The sequence below is a fragment of the Phlebotomus papatasi genome, chromosome 2, assembly GCF_024763615.1.
Source record: "Phlebotomus papatasi isolate M1 chromosome 2, Ppap_2.1, whole genome shotgun sequence".
NCBI lineage: Eukaryota > Metazoa > Arthropoda > Insecta > Diptera > Psychodidae > Phlebotomus > Phlebotomus papatasi.
Genome location: NC_077223.1, coordinates 765651 through 772225, shown reverse-complemented (window position 1 = coordinate 772225; position 6575 = coordinate 765651).

The window sequence follows — 6575 nt, the reverse complement described above, 5'->3', positions numbered from 1 at the left end:
GAAGAGAGAAAATATTGTATATTATCATTTCTTATTTAATAAAAAAAGATCAAAACTGTTTAGTGTTCTGTAACTTATCAAAAATATTGCAGGTTCATGTAGAAAGAATTATTAGAAAACAAGGAGTAGTTACGTGAGGTGCATTTTCCAACTTTCGAAAAATCTTCGAATATGCTTGGTTTGGGTCTTTGGAAGGTGTCCCAATCGTCCTTAAAGGGTTAATCAGAAAACGACTTAGCGTCATAATAATCGTAATAATGTAACCTAAGCTGTTTTCCGATTTTCAAAAATAATAAATTATTTTTCCTTGCCTTTTGGCATAGATCTTTATTAAGTGTGGTACAGCGTAATTTTATTATTATTAATTTAAATACAATTTTATTACTTTAAATACAATTTTATTAATTGTATTTAAAAATAATAAAAATTGAGTCTATATTATAAAAATCGCTGCTTAAAAAATATTTTACAAATATTTTTAAATGAATAGAAACTAATCCACTTACAAAACAAAACTTCTGATGACTAAAGTTTAACAGGGCCTAAAAATTTTATTCACCTGTTTAAGAGATAAACTATTTTACTTAATAAAGGTTGCAAATTAACTAGACTTCCAACACATTCACATAGATAGACCTTTGCTTTAAAGCTCTCGGTAAAAAATCTGCGAGCACTAAAGTCATAAAATTCAGCCTGAAGGGGTTAGCTATATAAAATTGTCGCGCGGAAAGATGGTAAAAGTGTTAAATTAGCAAATAATGTGACAATGACACAATTTAATATAATCTCTTTCCTAATTTACGGTAGTAAGTCACATTGAAGTTTGTCAAAATGTCCACAGAAAGAAAAGATACATCATTAAACGGCTGGGAAAAAATTTGCAAAGTTAACAACCATTTAATTACACTTGAACAAATAGTAACTTAAGTTTGTAGAACGCTTTAATTCAATATTTTTTTGCCGCATTTACCAGATGATCACAGAAAAAAATTTAACCTTATATAAATTCATGGTTTATTGCCTTCAAAATGCCAGTGATGATTTTTTTTATCATTAGCAACGATAATGTTTATAAATAGAGATTGTGGTTCCAAAGCACAGATGGCGGTGTACTGAAAGCTTTTTACTCGATGGAGGCGCCAGGTGACTTTTTGTTTTCTGTCTTTCAAGTTTAGGTCAAGTTAGTATCCTTTCAAATACAAGTTCAGTAGGAAAGTCAGGAAAGTTAACTCTTTCGTCTCTTTTGGGACTCTGAGTACCCAAAGCAGCATATGAATATTCAGTGAAAAACAGTGTTTTTTTAATTATTCAGAACTGAGGAAAATTCAATTCTTTTGGATGATTACAAACTATAAGGATGTCCAAATGTAAGATATTTTTTTGTAGGACCTCAATTAATTCCTGAGCTTAGATATTTTTGATTAAAAAATTGTGAAATTGGCTTGCAGCATATGCTGCGGTCCGGAAAGAGTTAAGGGCTTCTTAATTATTCTTATTAGTTTGTTCACGATATTTTATAGTGCAGTAGTGCAGGAAACTCACGGCGGCCTAGAAATTCACCATTAAAACATTTACATATTGACCACCGGTCGAGTCGAGGAACTGGTCGACTCGAGGGCACTGTACCTTATTATATCTTTTAATTTTTTCACTGATCAAAATTGAATTTTTACTGCCAATTTTTGCTGACAAAAATATTTGTCGCATTTTGTTGAATTAAGTCAGTGGATTTAGGGGGAAGTGGGGCACCTTTGAAATGAGACAGCTCTTAAAATCGGCTTTTTCTTATTTTTTTTAAATGGAATTGGCCCCTTATCGTGATATTATTTAACTTCAAAACCCCATTGAGGCTAAATTAAATACATTATGATTAGTCTTAATTCCTTTTAAAAAAAGGAGTATAAAAAAAATTATAAAGCTACCCCATTTCAAATGTGTCCCTCTTCCCCTTACCCTGAAACATCTAGGTTGTTTGGAAATAAGTTGTAGGTTTTAGCAAGATTCTCAAGACTTTATTTAATAAAGTTAGGGTTAATATTTTGGGTAGTCCTGAAAAGTGGTAATTCTAACGGAATCCTAATAATTAACATAAATTTCTTCTTTTTCGCCAATTCTTACCTCTTTTAATTCCTGGCCTCAGTATTTGATACGATAGGAGTAGTTCATATTAGATGATTCTTTTCCATTCCCACCAAACGATCCAAGTTACCTAAGTATATGTTTTTCAAATGTTTCATGAGTTGAATACGTACACCGAGAGAAATCCGAAAAAGTTAAAATAACATTCCAGAAATGTTAATTTTACCATGCATTATTGATCCGAAATTGGTGTAAATATTATGCTTTTTCGGGGTATTATGGGTTAAAGTCACTCTTTTTCATATTAATTTTACATTTAAAAAGGTGTAAAATTAACGTTAAAAAATGTTGATATATTTTTACACCTAAAAAGTGTTAAAGTTATGAGGAAAAAAAGTTTATCGCACCCCATTTTTTTATCAGTGTAGGAGAAGGCTTTCAGGTTTCGAATTCTTCTTTTATGATATTTCTTTAAGGAATCTAACTTATCTATGGCAATATATATGAATACCTATTCTTAAGTCATTACATATCCTGAAAAAAATAGGTCAGAAGCATTAGAGGAATATGGGAAAGATAGAAAATGTTCGAAGCTGAAGTGTGTGCGAAGCCTGAAAGCCTTCCCCTACGTATATTACACTATTTATGGATATTTATTATTTTATTTTTTTTTTGCAAGCTAAAGTCGAACATCCCATAGTCCAATTCATCCCATTTACCTTCCTTCCATGTGGCCACCGCCGTCTTAGCGTTGCTTCTAACCTCCAATAATAAATGAATTATTCTCAAAATGAGTCACAAAATTTATTATTATTTTTCTTCAAAATTATATATTGCCTTTAAAATTACAATATTTAAGAAGTACCTTAGACAAATTCAAAGGCATGAGATAGATATTGAGAGGAAGTTCATGAAGGAGTTGGTATAGGTTCTTACACAGCTTTGTAGGATATCCTGTCGATCTGATGATCAGCACTTCAGGAAAATGTTGCTTCAGTCATACTTCCTTCTTTGACAGAGTGATTTTGAATGTAGGGGAAAGTGCTCTCCCATCGAACGTTCATGCCATCGAATAATGTGAATTTTCTTTTAGTTTTCCCAAGAGACTTACACATTTCCATTAAATATTAGCTGGCTTTATCATCAATTGTTGATAAACAAAATAAATTCACATTATTTGAAGGCATGAACGTTCGAAGGGAGAGCACTTTCTCCTAGTAAGGCGTAGGTTTGTAAATTTTAAATAATTTCGTGGGAATCAGGATGAAATAAAAATATAAGGATCAAAGAAGTTTTGATGTGTATACAGAAATAAATAGAAGAAGTAGTCGCTTTCCTGGTCAGCTATCCAAAGATTGTGATTCATTTGAGGGAAATTTTCTTTCTGTTTTATAAAAGGATTTGACACTTTTTCTGCAGTTTTAACTACGTGATATCGTAAGACTACGAAGATTTTCTTCACTTGCTTTTTAAACATTCTGGAAAATGATCTGTTTAGATTAGAGGGGACCTAGTGAACCTACTATTTCACCCGTCTTAACCACAATGACGACAATGACCACATTAGAGATGACTTAATTCATCAATTAAATTTAACAAGGTTTTATCCGGTTTTATGTTCTCATAACATTTAAGTTGTCCAAAAAATTATCTAATTAGTAAGAAATTATATTCTTCCTATTTTGTAAATATGTTAGTTTTATTAGGTTTCCACCAAGTAAAGTCTATAACATTTTTATATGTTTTTTTATTAAATATGTTCTATGTTATAAAAAGATATGGTGTCATGAATCATCATAAAAAACATAAACAAAATGTGTCATTAGTTCCGGTTCTTAATATTAATAAAGGTTAAAATATGGTAGTTTTCCTTCCTTAATTGCAGCGCCAAGGATCTAAAAAGAAGAATATGGAACGATACTTGTTGATTTTCTGGAATTATGAATTTCTATGAAGTAGAAGTATGCTTAGTGAAGTACGCAAACTCGAGTCTTCGATGCTATCTAAAATAAAGTGCCCTTACTTGACTGATAAAGTTATTTATTCAATTTATTTATATTTGCTAGAATGTTTAGCGAATGATCTAACATTAATCAATGACAAATTCATAGAAATTGACATTCAAAAATTCGAAATATTAAAGTACTTTCGCATGATTTACCGATTATTGGTTCTCAACTGGATTTGAACTGATTTACGAATTAGTCGAAAGGTCGTCCAAAATAGCTCGGAAATATACAAGATTTTCGGATAAGAATTTTATCGGCTAATATGATGGGTTCATTACCGGTTCGTAAGCTATTTAAACCGATGTATAAATCAGTCAAAAAATTGCCAAAAATAGCTTAGAAATAATACAATTAATTTTTGGTTAATAATTGTTTATCGGTTCATAAGCTATACAAGCCATTGTGAGGAGGCGTTGACCTCGAGGCAGACCTAGGACAAGGTGGCTGAATCAAATGCAGAATCTTACCTTGGAGCGATTTGGTATTGACCGCGAACACCTTCCTGAAGTGGCATAGGATCGATAGGCGTGAGCTGCTAATAGGGATGTCCTAAGCCCGCGACGCCAATAGGAAGAAGCAGTTAAAAATGATGATGACCTGTTCATAACCGATATGAACCGATTAAAATAGCTTGGAAGTAATAGGGGAGAGCCTCAATGTTTGAGACGCGGTGAATTATTATTTGTTTTATTTAAATAAATGTGATAAGAAAAAGACTAATTATTTTAAATAAGTCTATGAAAATGACTAAAGTTTAAAATTAATGAACATTTACGGGTAGGGAAGACTGGGGTAAAATTTGTCAAAACAAAAATTCCATTCACTATTTTCTTAAGTAAAAGAGACTGAGGCTTGAAATTTTAGATAGCCTTCATGAACCTTCTTAAACTTACAAAGTTTCAAGGGATTCGAATAAAAAATAATGAAATTTTGAGCCCTATTTTTGGAATATTTGGCTTACAGAAAATATCAATACTGATTAGCTCAATTTAAGCACATTTCTCGTTAAGATAGAGAAAAATTATCTTCGACAAAGTTGTAGAGGAATAAATTTCCTATAAAAATATGTCTATTTGATATTTTTAAATTATCCGAAGACCGACAAAATTTGCCCCAGCAATTTTGAGAATCTCCACAAAATCGACGTTTAGAAAACGATTCGAAAATCACATTTCTTTCGAGATAGAGGAAATTGTCTTCTGCAATGTTGTAGAGCAGTAAATTTCCTATAAGAATATGCTCATTATAAAACGTTTAAGTTTTCTCAAAGCTCGTGAAAGAATTAAATATGCGTTTTGGCAAGTTTTGCCCCAGTCTCCCCTACTTAACCGATTCATTACCTATTGCAACTGATGCAATGGGGTAGGAAATTTCAAGACCTTTCTAAAAATTCTAAATTTAACCAAATTGGTTGTAAAATAGACTATTAAAGAAGTTAAACTTTTACCTTCAAAAATTTAAGATGGCGATATTTTAGATCATAGGTATATTTGGACGAAATGTTCACCTGGACCACCTCCAAAACATATCGAAAAATAAAAGAAATCCTAGCCGTTTTCGAAATAAATCAAAAAACATGGTTTTGGAGGGGATGGGCTCGTCTGGAGATATCATTTTTTTTATTGGGGGTCATCGAAGACCGGAAGTTGATATATCTTAGAGTTTAAGCTGACAGTGATAAGTTGAAAAAAAGTCGATTATATAACTGTTCTTTCTTTGAGTACGAACAGTAAAATTATGGAGCGGGGGTTCCCGAAGATCAGAACTTGATATCTCATACCGTTTGGTTTCTATATTACTTTCTCTTTTGTACAGTAAAATATATGGCTAGCTCTTAGACTTATCACAGGTTTATGTCTATACAAACCTTTTTTGGAGATATTAGAAGAATTTTTAAATTTTTGGACGATGTAGTTGTAGAACTCAATGATGATACTTTCTGAAGTTTGAATATGCTTTCGCTAGAGTTTCAATTTGTGGTTAACTTTAGCTTTTTATAAAAATTCGGCATCAGAAAAAGACCAACGTATATGGAGATAGCTCTAAAAAATAATCGTATGTTTTTTCTTGGTAATGCATCGGAAGGTTCCTCTTCATTTTAGTATATTTTTCACTCTGTATCTTTTTGCTATTTCTTGTTTTCGTGACACTTCTGTGAATATTATGTCGTGCTATTGCAAAGAATTTTCCGATTTTACTAAACACTTTCCACTTGCCCATTCTGCAAATGATCCTTTCGGTTCTGTGAAGAATAGTATACTGAACTTTTAGACAGTCTTATGATCAACTATCAAGTTCATTAATTACTTTTTATGTTGCTATAAAAATGTTGTTTTAAATTATTTTGAATTACTGTTATTTTATTTCTGGAAAGAGTCTAGATGCAAATAATTTTTAATTAGTCTACTTAACATTCCTAATGATTAATTAGTAGGTCTTAAAATCTCATGATGCATTTCGAGCTTTTGAAATAAATAAAACTCTGTA